The sequence below is a fragment of the Eptesicus fuscus genome, chromosome 10 (genome assembly GCF_027574615.1).
Source record: "Eptesicus fuscus isolate TK198812 chromosome 10, DD_ASM_mEF_20220401, whole genome shotgun sequence".
NCBI classification, from domain to species: Eukaryota; Metazoa; Chordata; class Mammalia; order Chiroptera; family Vespertilionidae; genus Eptesicus; species Eptesicus fuscus.
Genome location: NC_072482.1, coordinates 19624628 through 19640741, shown reverse-complemented (window position 1 = coordinate 19640741; position 16114 = coordinate 19624628). Strand labels below are relative to the sequence as shown.

General features: G+C 39.5%; 1 long non-coding RNA gene across 1 annotated transcript; it reads right to left on the bottom strand.

Annotated features, from left to right (window-relative positions):
* Positions 1-10656: 10656 nt before the first annotated feature.
* Positions 10657-15190, bottom strand: LOC129150621 (uncharacterized). The gene is made up of 3 exons (XR_008557339.1): positions 15161-15190; positions 10775-10831; positions 10657-10669 (listed from the first exon to the last, which is right to left on the bottom strand). It is a non-coding gene; the product is annotated as an uncharacterized LOC129150621 (long non-coding RNA).
* Positions 15191-16114: the final 924 nt, after the last annotated feature.

The following is a 16114-nucleotide window of genomic DNA, read 5'->3' as shown; positions in this document are numbered from 1 at the left end:
CACCTCCTAAGCCCCAGACCTGTGAATTAACAGATATAAACTTAAAGCCCTTGAGATGGCAAGTCTCCTGGGTTGGCCATGTGCGCTCAATGTACTTACAAAAAGTGGAAGAGGGAGGCAGAAGAATCAAGGAGAGATGTGACTGTGGAAGATGGTCACAGAGATGCTACTTTTGAAGACAGATAAAGGAGACCATGAACTAAGGAATGCAGAAGGCTTGTTTGAAACTGAAAAAGGCACGGAAAATGATTATCCCGTAGACTCCAGAAAGGAAAGCAGCTCTGCTTCCACCTTGATTGCAGCCAAGTGCAACCCATGTTGAGCTTCTAACATGCAGAACTGTAAGATGATACATTTATATTGTTTCAAGCAACAAAGTTTGTGGTAATATGTTATGGCAGCAATAGACAGCTAGTATACTTTACCTGAAAAATCATGTAATCTCTAAGATAGTGTGACCTTTGATGTGTATGCTGAGCATTTCCAAAGCCTAGAATAATGCAGTAGTGTGTGGTCCACAATACACACTTAGTACACAACCTCTGAATAAAATATCCTTTTCTATTTTACCAAAACATTCCCTGTATATTATCTACAGTCACTCACAACACTTTTGTTCCTTATATTTAAATGTCATAAGCATCTCTTGACTTTTATAGGAAGAGAAATATTTGATAACTTCCTCAAGATGATCTGGCTCTTTAGAGGTGTGGTGAAAGCTTGAGACAAGTTCATCTGACTTTTAATCCAGTGACCTTTTCACTGCATGATAATATGACTACCCAATTGCAGTTTCTAAAAGAAAGAAAATGGATTGACTGATAAAACCCTGATTTTAGCACAACATGTTTCAAGGAATGTGTCTATAAGACAGTCTAACACTCAAATTCCATTTGACATTGAAGATCATTCAAATTTAGGAATAAAATGACAACATCAGAACTTAAACAAAATGTGTTGCCATTCTACTTAGAATTCTCATCAAAGGGAGTAAAACCCCAGGTTCTTTCTCCAGAGCACAAGCATTATTTATTGTGGTGGCTCCTAGAGCCAGGCACTAGGGGAAAAGCAGCCACAGCTCTGCTGAAGAACTACCACAGAAGCTAGAAGTCCACAGCAGAGGGAGACAGGCCTATTGTCCCAGAACCAGGCCTCCACACAGGCACTTTATGCACAGGAATCCTACTTGGGTCTTCTTTGATTCTATTGTAAGCTGCTTTTGTGGCTGCTTTAGTCTACTGCAGCATAACAATGTCCAAAAACAGTGATTTCAAACAATAATCAGTATTGCTCATTATTTCTGTAGGTCATTAATTTATAAAGGGCATGGCTTGTTTCTGTTCCACAATATCTGGAAACTCAGCTGGACAATTCAAAAGACTGTGGGCTGCAGTCATCTGAAGGCTTGACTGGGGCTACAGGATCTTCTAACATGGTTCACTCACATGGCTAGAAAGTTGGTGCTAGATATTGACAGAAGACCTCAGTTCCTTTCCATATGGGCCTCTCCTTGGATTGCTTACTATCTTCATGGATGACATCGGCTTCTTCCAGAGTGAGTAATCAAAGAAACCAGAATAAAAGCTGAAATATATTTTATTTCCTGAAGTCACATGCCATCATTTCCACAATATTACATTGGTCACAAAAATTGCCCTAAATCAACTCAAAGAAGACTTCACAGATGCATGAACACGAGGAAGCAAATATTATTGGGGGCCATTTTGGAAGCTGGCTATCACATTGATAGAATCAGGCCACTTTGCTCTTAAGAAACATCTTAAGTCTTAGAGCCAACATGATTGTCTACTCTGCTAAAATAGAGTGGCGAAAATTGTTTGCCTTGTGAAACTTAGGTTTCTAAGGGAAACAGTCCTTTCCCATTTCCCATCTTTATTGCTCATGCACTCCATAGGAAGTACTTGCCCTCCTATGAGGAGAATATTAATTAGTAAAGGTAGGCTAGAAAGGAAAAGGATTGACCATAACAAATAAAACTCCAGATTTCAGTGGCTTAATGATAAAAGTTTTTCTTCTTTTAATTAATTTGTGTAGAGCAAGGTTGGTAGTTCTGCTGGGCATCACTTAAGTGATAAATCAAGGATCCAATTTCTGTAAATGACCACATTGTCATGTAAAAAAAGGTAACAAGAATGTGGAGGCTTGTCCAGGGTGATTTATAGTCAGACCTGGGATAAGTGTATATAATTTTTACTGGAGCTCAGTCATGTGGACCCAATATAACTGCAAGGAAAGTTGGGAAATGTAGTCCTTCATAGCATCCAGGATAAGTAAATGTAATTAGTGGGAATCTAGACAGTCCACTAATATTTCTATGCTGAGCTACCTAAGTCAATCCATGACTTGATATCAGAGAGAAATTTTTAAAATGCCTTAGTTGATCATGTTAATTATCTGTTTTCCAACTATTACTCAGAATAAAGACTAAACTCCATATCAAGGCTTTCAGTTGTCTAATGCCTTTAAGCAAGTGCTTTAACCTCTCTAAGCCCCCAGTTTCATCATTTATAAAATGCAGAATAATATTCACCTCACAGTTATGTAAAGCACAACACCTGGAGTATAGAAGTGACTCAATAAATTCTAGTTGTTTAGTTAACGATTTTCTTTCCATTTTTGTTATGGGGTGAGACCAATGTGCTTGAAGAATAATAATATATTATATTAATTGTTATTATTAATACACATTTCCTATTTGGAGAGGAAGTTTGACTGAGTGCTTGAAACTTGGATTTATGTTCAGTCATACTTAGATCTAATCCCAGGCTTTCCCACTTTCTTGCTTTGTGAGTTTGGAAAAGTTATTTAGCCTTTTGGAATCTTAGTTTCCAGACCGGTTAAATCTTTAAAGGAAAGATAATTATACTCATTTCATAGTATTTTTGTGAGGATCAATTGAAATTATAAATATTTTTTGGTTTCTGGCTTATAGTAAATAGTAGCCATTATTATTTTCACTACCACATTTAATAAATTCCTATCATTTAGCATAGTATTATGCTAAATGCTTTAACCTTAAAATAGTCTCTTTTTTTTTTCAATGAAAATAAGAATGTGAACTACCAAAAGTTAAGTAACTTTCTCAAGATCATACCACTATTACATTTGAGATATAAAGCAAAAGAGTCTGACCCTGGTATCTGTGAACTTTCCACTATATCACTCTGTCTCCCAAATTAAATGCACATTTCTCCAAAAGTAGGTGTCCTCAGTGGGGTATTGAAACATAACGAAGGCATACAACCCTGCTATGACTTTAACATAACTAGAGCCTTGATTTCCACAATTAGAGTGAGTACAAAATCTAGAGTCCAAACACACTCCACTGTAGTATAACTTCCAATGGACCCACCCTGACATATCCGTGGAGATACTGTCCCTGGATGCCAGGCCAGCTTTCTAGAAGAGGTATCATGGGCCCTTTCCAGTTTGGTTGGTACTAGAACTGCTTTAAGAAGTAATTCAATTTTCTTCTAAACGTGCTATTCAAGGAAACTGAACTTGTCCTGCCATGAGCTTTGTTTTGTCAGGACCTGTCCACTGAAGCATTTCAAGTAAGGCCTATAGTACTTTCAGCATTCTCATGTGCAATCTTAATCACTAGTAATTCAAACCCTTGAAAGAGTATGTATTTAAGGCATTAGGTGTTTCTGAGTATTCATTTTACTTTGTTTTGTTCACCTGCATGTTTTGGCCTGAACTGGTCAAAAAAGATGCTAAGATGTAAAACACTTAAAAAGGTAGTCTATGGCATACCTAAGGATTTATCATTCCAATAGTGACCCACAACTTCAGATTATTGACCTGTTGTTGGAGGTAAATTGATAGGTAAAAGGTTACCTATTCATCCTTCCATCCAACTTCAAGTATAACTCCCTCCTTAAGGTCTCCTCTGGGAATCCCAAGTGCACAGTGAATGCCTGTGGGCGAGCAATGCTTATTCCACACTTAGTTCCATAGTGGCTTTTGATATTATTCATTCAATCAATATTTATTGAACACTTATTCTATTCTAGGCAGTGTACTAGATGTTAAAGATATATCAATAAATAAGACAACATCCCCTACCTTTCTGGAACTTAGATTCTAGTAAATGATGCAGACACTAATTACATAGATATGTATAAGTGCCAAAAAAAAAAAAAAAAACAAAAAAACTGGGTAAAGGCAAATAGATTTATGGAGGAAGGAAGGGAGGGAGGGAGAGGGAGGGAGAGGGAGAGGGAGAGAGAGAGAATGAATCACCATTTTAGTAGAGAATTATCAGGAAAGCCTCTATAATGAAGCATCATTTGAGCCAAGACCAAAATAGAGTTAAGCTGTGTGAGTACGTGGGTGCAGAATGTTCAAAGCAGCGAGAAGAGCCCTTTGTTTGCATGCACAGTGTGCTCAAGAGACATAAAAGAAGTGTGTGGCTGAGACCAGTGAATGATGGGAAGATGAGTGGAAGATAAAGTCAGAAAAAGGAGCAAAGGTGAAAGCAGGTACAAGTGTTAGATGTTATTCTAGAATTAAAGGAAACCCATGGGAGAGTTGAAATCAGGGAAGGGAAATGAAGTAATATACAGTTTTGAAGAATCACTCTGATGAGTGTGAAAAAAAGAAAACATAAAACTGGGGTGAAAGGACATTGGCCACACTGGAAGCTGGAGGCAGGTTAGGCAGTATTCCAGTGGTCAGGTGAGAAGTGCTGGTGGAGATCACAGGTGGGAATAAATCCTTTTAAGACACCCCTTGGCACGTCACTTGCCTGCGTTTCTCCCAAGCTACTGGTTTCTGAGCACAAAAGGGAAAATTAAGCAGTGTTTCTGTCCTGAGTATCTGCTCTCTTAGACTTTGATCATAGTCATTTTGAGTTTCTAATTGTCATTTCAATTTCATGTATCATGTGTGGTCTCTGTGTTTTCACACAGGTGGTTCTCAGGGAATTATGCCAAATGGGATTTTGGGACATTTTTATTTAAAGATTTATTGTGGGGCCAAAACAAGTAGGAACACATATACCAATATTAATAATATTTCCATGGTAAAAAATTAAAATATTCACTACAGAATTTCCTATATATGTAAGACTAACTTTAATGGTAAAAATAAAAATTAACTCATTAGCTATGATTCTAAATTCCCATGCATAAATGTGTTTTGTTTTTTATTTGTTAGGCACCTGTGCTAATAAAAACCTTGGATTCTGAATTTGATAGCAGTGTTAATAAAAGTAAGATTATAGAAGCAGCAATAAAACTTATCATGCATGATTAAGTATGGAGGGGCAAATTAATTTGGCACTGCTTTGACAGGAAATTTCCCTTTGTTGTGCTTATATGCCTGTATTTTGTACCAATGGCTGTTTTGATTCCCTAGTTTAATCATGCCTTTAAGCTGATGAGCTACATGCTGATGATAGAACATCAAACTCTAGATGTTTACTCAGGAAATACATAGAGGTCGGAGCAGGCACATGGTCCCATGCTGCCTATGGCATTTACACAAAAGGGAAGGCCTAATGTTTTGCAAAGCAATAGATTATTTTATGTTTGGAATATCTTTTAAAGAAAAATTCTAATGTTAGTATATCTTTAGCAGAAGATAATATATTTTTACATCTAAAATTTTACATCTAATATTTTACATCTAAAATTGAGATTGAGAAAATAAAGTTGATTAAGGTTTAAAGAAAGCTGATAACAAACTATACATACCATGGTCTCCCCCAAATATCCATCTTTTACTCCATGAATAGATTTTGAGGAACATGGAAATTTGGAGACAAAGAGATGAGTCTTCTATGAGAGATGGTAAGAAATTCAGAACAAGGGTAGAATTTAACTTCCCTCTTTATGAGATGATTAAGATGCTTATTAGCAGCATTAAATGGGCTGTTAAATTATTTTTTGGAATATAATAATTTTCCAAGTTTATATGTATTATCTTACATAATAAAAGGATAATATGTAAATTACCATCACTCCACTACACCCACAATTGGGCCAGCAGGAGGCGCAGGGGGCGGGACTCGGGGTGGCCAATTGGGCCTGCGGGACACTGAGCTTGCGAGCTCAGCGTCTGCGCCATGGCTGTGCTGTGGCACAGAAGGGGCCTCTGGGGCAGCGAGCCCACGTCCTGCTGCGGACCATCAAAAGCGGGGAGCGAAAGCGGGGGAGCTAGCTGTCTGTCCGCTCCGGCACCAGGCCTTTGCCTCCGCCGCGCCGGAGGCTTTCGAAAGGCCTGGTGCATAAGCAGACAGCCCGCCAGCTCCCCCACGATTGAAAGCGGGGAGCTGTGTGTCCGCTCCAGCACCAGCAGACCCCCTTCCATCAAAAGCGGGGAGCAGGCTGCTAGCAGTGTCCGCAGAGCGTGCTAGGCTTTGCGGGGCAATGGATATGGCCTGGATGGCAGGTTAGGCCTAGGGGACCCTACACATGCAAGATTTAATCATGCACTGGGCCTCTAGTGATATAATAATGATAAAACATAATTAATGAGATGATATTAAACTTATGTATAATGCAGCTACCTAAAGATGAATTGATAGAACTACTAGTTACCTGCTTCAGTGTTTTGGCAGTTATGTTATATTCTGTTATATAAAATAAACAATGTCCATATAGACTTTTGTCTTAGTCAGATGTGTTTTTTCTAGTTCCTTTCCTATATGCACTGATCAAAGAAACATTAGTCAATGTGAGCTCTCAGGAAATGTAGGAGACAATCTAGGTTAATGCATGGCCAGTTTCAGGCCAATTTATTCATGGGAAAATGACAAATCCCTTCCTTTGCATTTACATAAGCAAGAATACTTTAAATTTACTTTTATTTGCTCTTATTGATTTGCATCAATATCACAGGATTTTACTGGATTTCATGAAAGACTTCACTCTTATACTTTTACCCCATAATAATTGTTTCATAATTTGGAAATGATGATAAATATCTCAGAATAGAAAACCATTCTTGCTTCAGTAGGACTAACTGACAAAGTTTCCATCCAACACAGTTTTAATTCTGGTGAATTGCTTCTTCTGGGGACAGAGCATCTGCATTTCAATTTTTTTTTTAAAAAAAAGGCAAAGAATGAATGTCTAAGTGTGGAAGTACACATGCTAAAGAAGATTAAAGCAGGCAAGAATGACATGTTCTACATGGCCAAACACTAAATTCTATCCAGCCATCCAAAACTCATGACTGGACGGTAGAATTCACATGGAAGTCCGTCCAGAACCAGAAATGTCTTTTAAAAAGAGAAGCATTTCTAGCAAAGTTCTTCTGACTCAAAACCTCAGTAAGAACAATCAGGACACTTCTGAGAGTGAAAAGGGGAATATTATAATTACACTAGAGACCCAGTGCACGAAATTCGTGCACGGAGGGGGGTTGTCCCTCAGCCCAGCCTGCACCCTCTCCAATCTGGGACCCCTCGAGGGATGTCTGACTGCCTATTTTGGCCCGGATACTCCCATGAATCAAATCAGTTGATATCAAAGAACATACCAGAGGGGAGATCAATCTGTTTTAGCCAAATGGCTAATTTTTTTTCTTTTTTGTAATTTCCTGTATTTGCTACAATGTTAGAGGTGTGGGTCAAGGTACAGCAGGAAATAGATATGTGCTACAAGACAAGCTCCATTTTTTAGCCAATAATTACTATAAAGCAATTCCACTACCGAAAATCACCTCAGTAAGAAAGCCTAGGGAATTTTATTGTGCAGCAATGACCTTAGCAGCAGACTCGGCAAGAGTTGCCAGAATTAAGGGGCATTGTCTCCTGCATCAACAGAGACAGAGTAAACAGCACAAAGCAAAAGGAATAAAGGTTTTACATTGCAGATGAGATCCTGATCCATGATTTTGGGAGAACTGTCCACCTCAAGATGCCACCTACTTTTGGGAGGAACTTCTCCAGTCAGTTTTAATTTGAGATCTCTATTGGGTATGCAGTTTTCAATTTATTTATTTATTTATTTATTTATTTATTTATTTATTTATTTATTATTACTAGAGGCCCGGTGCACGAAATTCGTGCACGGAGGGGGGTTGTCCCTCAGCCCAGCCTGTACCCTCTCCAATCTGGACCCTCAAGGGGGGGCCTAAACGGGCAGTCGGACATCCCTCTCACAATCCAGGACTGCTGGCTCCCAACTACTTGCCTGCCTGCCTTCCTGATTGCCCCTAACCGCTTCTGCCTGCTAGCCTGATCACCCCTTAACCACTCTGCTGCCAGCCTGTTTGCCCCCAACTTCCCTCCTCTGCCGGCCTGGTTACCCCTAACTGCCCTCTCCCCCTCCTCTGCCAGCCTGGTTACCCCTAACTGCCCTCTCCTGCAGGGTTGATCACCTCCAACTGCCCTCCCTTGCAGGCCTGGTCCTTCTCAACTGCCCTCCCTTGCAGGCCGGGTGCCTCCCAACTGCCCTCTCCTGATGGCCATCTTGTGGTGGCCATCTTGTGTCCACATGGGGGCAGGATCTTTGACCACATGGGGGCAGCTATATTGTGTGTTGCAGTGATGATCAATCTGCATATTACTCTTTTATTAGATAGGATAGAGGCCTGGTACAGGGGTGGGGGCCAGCTGGTTTGCCCTGAAGGGAGTCCCTGATCAGAGTGGGGTTCCCTTGGGGCATGGGACGGCCTGAGCGAGGGGCCTGTGGTGGTTTGCAGGCTGGCCACGCCCCCTGGCAACCCAAGCAGAAGCCCTGGTATCTGGAATTTATTTTCCTTCTACAATTGAAACTTTGTAGCCTGGAGCAGAGCCAAGCCTGGGGCTCCCTCCAAGGCCCACAGCCATTTGTGTTGGGGTTATAATGGAAACTTTGTTTCCTTAAGTGGGTGGGCCCGGCCAGGGTGTGTGGAAACTTTGCTTCCCCTGTTGCCTGTGGCATCCCTGGCCTGCTCTCTCAAGCTCCATTCTGCCACCATTTGTTTGAATTTGTTTACCTTCTATAATTGAAACTTTGTAGCTTGAGTGGAGGCTTAGGCCTGCAACGGCTGGCAGAAAGCTTGGCTTCCTCTGTTACCTAGGAAACCTTGCTCTCTGTGGCTGTAGCCATCTTGGTTTGGGTTAATTTGCATACTCACTCTGATTGGATGGTGGGCGTGGCTTGTGGGTGTGTCGGAGGTATGGTCAATTTGCATATTTGTCTATTATTAGATAGGATCAGGCAAATCCAGAATGTCCCAGACAAGACAAGCCTATCCATCATGTCAGTATCATCAAAAGGGAAACTTTTCCCTGAGTGGATCTGCTTTTACCAAGCTGCCCTGAATCTTTCTTTGGTACAAGAAATCTTCCTTTTAAATGATCAACTCAGTGGGCTTGTGTGCCTCTATATGGTAATAGGTAACATTTATTAAGTTACTTACCCTGTGCTCTTAGCACACATACATTTTAACAGTGGGCTAAGAATTTTCACGTGCACTATCTCATTTAATCCTCACTTTCTACTTTTTTCCTTATTTTACAGTTGAGAATACAAAAGCAAAATTAAAATGCCAATGACCACAACCTTATTAAGTGGCAAAGCCCAGATTGGTGGTTTGACTCTGTAATCTATACTCTTAAATAATTTTATTCTTTCATCATAGTTGCTTTTAAACATTAGAATCACAATTGTGCGTAATTTCTCCTTCCTGTACCCACAGCAGACCCTGTTAATCTGCCCCTGTAGTGCCTCCTTCTGAGGCCAGCTATGGCCACAGAATGCTTCTCAACACAATGCTGTAGGAGCAGCTATCAGTGCTTATATCGTCCCACAGACCTAGAACTAGTCCAGGTCCTGTTTTTACAAATGGGAAACAAAGTCACGATGTTCTTGCTGAGGCTGACATTATTGTCCACCCAACATTGTTACCTACCCCCTTTTTCTTACCACCAAAATCCTAGTTTTTCTCAGCTCCTAAGTGGTCACATATAACAGAGAGGCTGGGTTTTCTCTAGTCCCGGGAGCATAAATCTGGATTAGCCAAAGCTGGTCATGTTTTCAGCATTCCTCTTACCAGTGGCCAATTTAGGAATGAGTATGAGGTGCAATTCTGGCCAGTGCAATGGGAGTCTATTGGCCAGGGAGATGGACCTCTGAAAAAAACTATTCTTAAAAAAACAAACATGCGAGAAGATTCAGTCCATCCTCTTCTTTTTGCTTTGGGGAAGAGTATCTTTTAGGATGTTATTAGCTATAAAACACAAGTCTAAGACACCAATTTCTATATCATGTGGATGATTAAAAAGTGCTGCATGAGTTTTCCATTGCTTTATAACAAATTCTCCAAAATTTAGCAGCTTCAAAGAGCACACATTTATTATCTGTTTCTATGGGTCGAGACTCCAGGTATGTGTCAGCTGAGTCTTCTGCTCCAGGTGTCACAAATTTGTAGTGAAGGTGTTGCTCAGGATGCATTTTCATCTGGGGGCTCAACTGGGGAAGAACCCAGTTACAAGCTCATTCATGATGTTGGCAGAATTCATTTCCTTGCCCTTATTTGACTGAGGGTCCCAATTTTTTTTTCCGGTTGTTGGATCGAGGCCACACTTGGGTTTTATAGGCTTTGCACAGTTCCTTAGAGGGCATCTGCAATTCCCTGACACACGGGCTTCTCCAACGTGGCCACTTACTTGATTAAGGCCTCAAGGAGAGCTTCACTCTGTTTTCGGGATCTATTTGAGGGAAAGAGAAGGAGCATACTTATTTTCTACAAGTGAAAAACTTAGGAGTCTGGCTTCAAAAGTGCCTGGATGGCTTCTCAGTGGTGTACAAGTTACCTGGGACAAACTGGGCAATGACTGTAAATAAAATGTTCTCCCTTCCTCTGTGGTCAACTGTAAAGAGAAGAAAGGGAGAATTGGATCCAGAGTAGGTATAGGATAAACATTCACACATTCATTTGTTTTTGCATTCATTCATTCCTAAATTCATCTGACCGACATTAAGTGAGCACAGAATATAGGATAGGAGCTCTGGCAGATGCAAAGATGAATCATACACAATCTAATGGGAGCAGAGAGAAGCAAAAATATACCAGTAAGTATAAAATAATACAGAAACTATTACGTGTCTTAAAGGATGAACATGCCTTGGCAAGGACCAATATCTGTTTTCACTACCACTAAACGCTAAGCTTGCCTAGAGGAGAAAGAGCTTTTGTCCAACAAGAACCCAAATGTAAATTAGAACATTCAAAAACAGGGACGGAGAGCTTCCTGTCTGGAGAGAGAAACATGTGTGCAAATGGAAGAAGGAAAGTGTTTGGTATACGAGTATATGAGCAGCAAAGAGCTTTCAGGACAAAGTGACAGGAGAACAGCACAAAAAGCTCACTTGGTCAAAATTAGAAAGATTGCAAAGGGAGTGACTAGAAAGAGGATGTGCCAGAATCCATTACATTGAAATTAGACATTTTTTCATAAATCTTCAACTCACACATGGCAATTCAAGTTGATTTATAGGAGTTAGTGCAACGAGAGGTTTCTGTATCCAGTATGAGTTTAAATAAAAATAATAAATTATTAGAATTTGCATGATCACAATTACCAAAGAATAAAAGTTATTTTCAAGAAAACCATCTTAGATGTAATGAGGTAATATATTGTATTTCTCCATGGGAAAGAAAAACTAACCTTGTAAATTGAATCCTTTTCCTCTTTCTCCCACTTTCCTCCCTTTCCTTGCCTCTCTCCTAAACTTAACTCATCTGATAGATTCATGAGCACTTTCAGTCCTTCAATCTCTCCTTTAGAAGCATCTCATCCCAGTAAAAGATAGATTTCTCATGGTAACTTTTCTTTTAAATGGGTAAAACCTTAAGACAAAGTAAAATGCTAATTGAGGTAATTCCAGACATAAACCATGAGCCAAAGCTTCACCCCATCAGGGCACCTCTAAGATCGGGATCCTAAAACCACTTGGATAGTGCCCAGCAGAGTGTCAGCACTCAGATGTGCAACTTGCTTGGCAGTTAAAATGCATTCACTTCCTCCCTAGCCTCCTCCCTCCCACCCCCTCAAGTTTATTCAAGAGTCACAAACTCAGATCCTGTGGCCTTAGGGGGATTTTAAAATGGAAGACCTTTGAGGGCATGTGTATATGTGTGTGCATGTGTGTGTGCATATGTGTGTGTATGTGTGTGTATGTGTAACAAATTATGCTATAATGCCATAGTCAAACAAATTATGTGGGAAGCATATAAGTCAACAGACTTTTAGCAAAGCAAATTATTGGATTTGTGAGCATGTATCTTGATGCTTCTGATAGTTTAAGTGTGTGTTTTTTGGATATATTTTTCCTGGTCTTTTGTTTCTTGCTGAAAACTCATTCCCACATTCTCATGGGTCCCCATTCTAGAACAGAATGCAACCCTTACAGAGATTATCATTAATGTCTGAGGCAGCAATAAACATTATTCTACTGATACCCTATGTGGAACCCAGTAATAAAGAGATGAGTTTTATTCTCATGTCATTTTTGAAAAATATAGATAGTTCATGCTAGGCTAAATGAACATGCAAACATTTTGCAGCTCTACTTTTAATCCCTAGCACAGAAGATAGATATTATATCCTAGTGTTTGACAAACAGTGGAGAATAAATAAATAAATAAATAAATAAATAAATAAATAAAGTTTATATTTATTTTCTGGCTTTTAACAGTTATTATCTTCAAGCATATTCTCAGGATACTACCACCATTGCACTAATGAAGTCTTAAGTGGGCAAAACGTGGTGCTAGTTCCATTCTGAAGAACACAACTGCCCATCTTCACCTTCAATCCCAAGACAACTGGACACTGAGCCCACACATTGAATGAATGCCTGATTTGCACCAGATACTGAAAATATAGAGTTGAATGAGATTTTGCAAGTCTTCTGCCCTTAATGGCAGTTTCAGAGATAGTTGGGGACAGAAGATGGCAAAGGGTGGGGTGTACAACACATACTCTAAGCATTCCAAAGATAAACCAACACTCAAAAGAAGATTGCAACAACCAAGGTAGCAAACACTGCACATGTATAAGAATGGCTAAAACTTTTTAAAATGACAATACCAATTGCTGGTGAGGATGCGGAGCAAAAGGAACCCTCATTCATTGCTGGTAGAAATGCAGAAGGGTACAGACACACTGGACAATAGTTTGGCATTTCTTAAGGAACTCACTAGCCTTATCCAGCAACGGCACTTCTAGATTTTTACTCCAATTGGTTTCAAAACATAGGTCTTACCACACATGAATGTTTATAGCAGGTTATTCATAATGGCCAAAATCTGGAAGCAACTGAGATGCCCTCCAACAGGTGAAGTGTAAGTAAACTGTGGTACACCCACACAATGCAAGATTTAGTCAAAAACAGTGAGCTAACAAGCCATGCAAAAACATGGACTCATGTCCCTAAGTGCATATCACTAAGTAAAAGAAGCCAGCCTGAAAAAAAACAGTTTGTTACATGATTCTATTTATATAATATCCTGGAAGAGGCAAAACTATAGAGATGGTATTCAGTTCAATGGCTCTGAAAATCTAAAGCTATTCTTAAACAAAAAGCTTATGGGGGGAAATCCCTTAAAGCAGGGAAGGATAAGTTTGGGGGAAAGATAAGAGTTTATTAGACTAGTTATGATTGAAGTATTATGAAACATTAGATGGAGATATTTAAGGTCTGATCAAGCTAGAGCAAGGCCTTCAAAGTCAGGGTGTCAATTTCAAAAAAAAAATATATATATATACATAAGCAGAATTCACTGACTTAATTTAGCTGATATTGAACCAAACATGGTCATACCATTGTGAAGAATTTTCTAACATCTTGATTCAGTGATATCCCCACTCGGAATACTTGGCATTTAATGATGTAAACTTCAAATGACATATGGCATCTCTGTAAGTTCAGTTTACCTCAGTTTTCACATGCTATGCCTTGTCTTACCATCTACAGTATACTTCCCTGAAAGCAAAAACTATGGAAGCTTGCCAGTGTATGCCTCTATACTCTAGTGCCGTGGTCGGCAAACTGCGGCTCTCAAGCCACATGCGGCTCTTTGGCCCCTTGAGTGTGGCTCTTCCACAAAATACCATGGCCTGGGCGAGTCTATTTTGAAGAAGTGGCGTTAGAAGAAGTTTAAGTTTAAAAAATTTGGCTCTCAAAAGAAATTTCAATCGTTGTACTATTGATATTTGGCTCTGTTGACTAATGAGTTTGCCAACCACTGCTCTAGTGCATTGCAAAACATTAAATCCATAGTAGGCACCCAATAATTTCTATGCAAATAATAAGTCAAGGTTTGAATAGGTGGATAGATAGGTGGAGATGGATGGATGGATGGATGGATGGATGGATGGATGGATGGATGGATGAATAGAGAAATATATTCCGTAGAATTCCTTCATTTCTTTTTCAAGGATAGCTGTGTCAATCTATAAGATAATTACGAACAATAATTTTATGTAGTTACAGTTCATGTGAATTTGCAGACCCTGTTATGATGAACAATCAGATCAAATTTTTCCAACACATTTGAGATCCCTATCCCTAGAGGTGGGTCAAAATGAAAACCAGATTTTGAATTGTGGTTTCCACGAGCTGAATTGTGGCCCCCAAATAAGATATGTTGAAATCCTAACTCCTAGTACCTCAGAATATAACCTTATTTGGAAATAGGTTCTTTACAGAAGTAATCAAGTTAAAATGAGCTCATTAGGGTGAGCCCTAATTCAACATGATTGGTGTCCTTATTTTTTTTAAAAAAGAAAATTTGGATACAGACATGTGAAGAGGCACAGGAAGAAGACAGCCATCTACAAGATAAAAAAAAATGTCTGAGGCTACAAGAATTTAGAAGAGTGGCATAGGATAGATCCTTCCGTGTATCCCAGAGAAGCAGGACGGCAGATTTGGGGCTTCTAGCCTTCAGAATTGTGAGACAATACATTTCTTTGTCAAAGCCACTGAGTTTGTGGTACTTGGTTACGTTACAGCAACGCTTCCAAACTAATACAATCATAAACAAGATATTTTTAGTGGGGGAGAGGAATGTTGAAATGCACATGTGTGCCTGTTTTCCTTACTATGAGAAAGACTCCTGATCTTATCCTTTTTATAGAAAACTGAAAATTTCCTCAGAAGCTTTTGACAAACTCACAACACATAGAACTCACCAGTTCTGAGGAGAGGAATTTGAGACATCAAGTAGATAACCCTTTCATGGCATTTTACTGTCAAGAGAAGAAAAGGGGTGGCAGACAGAAGTCAAAATGAGTTCCTGAGAGGGCTTTTAAAAAAATATTCCTGAAGGCTAATAAGACTATCCAGTAGACAGGAAAATAAGACTATTGCGTGAGTGACATCTTTGCATAGGTGAGATGGACTAGGGCCCAGGGCAGAGGTGGCATCCTAGACCGTATACATATAGTAAACGTTTTCCTTTTCTCTCTTCTCCATACTTCTGAAACATTTTTTTAAACTACAAAAATCCTATCATAAAACTTTCCAGCTGAAACTGGTTTGGCTCAGTGGATAGAGCGTCGGTCTGCGGACTGAAGGGTCCCAGGTTCGATTCCAGTCAAGGGCATGTACATTGGTTGCGGGCACATCCCCAGTAGGGGGTGTGCAGGAGGCAGCTGATCGATGTTTCTCTCTCATTGATGTTTCTAACTATCTATCCTTCTCCATTCAATAAAATATATTTTTTTAAAAAACTTTCCAAAGAGAGGAATTAGACGTGAATAATCTTATTATAAAAGAACCTTTTTAAAGAGCTAGTTGCCTTAGTGCATTTAAAGGATTTTTAATATTGAATTTGTGCTCTACCTTTTAAGGAGAAAGTCTGTTGCATAACACTGGGTACATCTGTATACAATTATACAGCACAGAGGTAAAGAGACATGTGGCTACACAGTTATGCCTATAGTTTGGTAATTTAAGGTATAATGTAGGGCATTCTCCTAAAGACTTAGACTTTAATAATTTGGGGAGATTGTTTTGTTTAATTTTATCCTGGCAGGACTGTGAGCTGGAGGTTGCTGACATGTTAGAATATGTTCGTTTGAGTTGATGTTGCAGCTGTCTGAGAATATTTTGGTGTTTTTTTTCATAAATTAATAAGCTCAAAT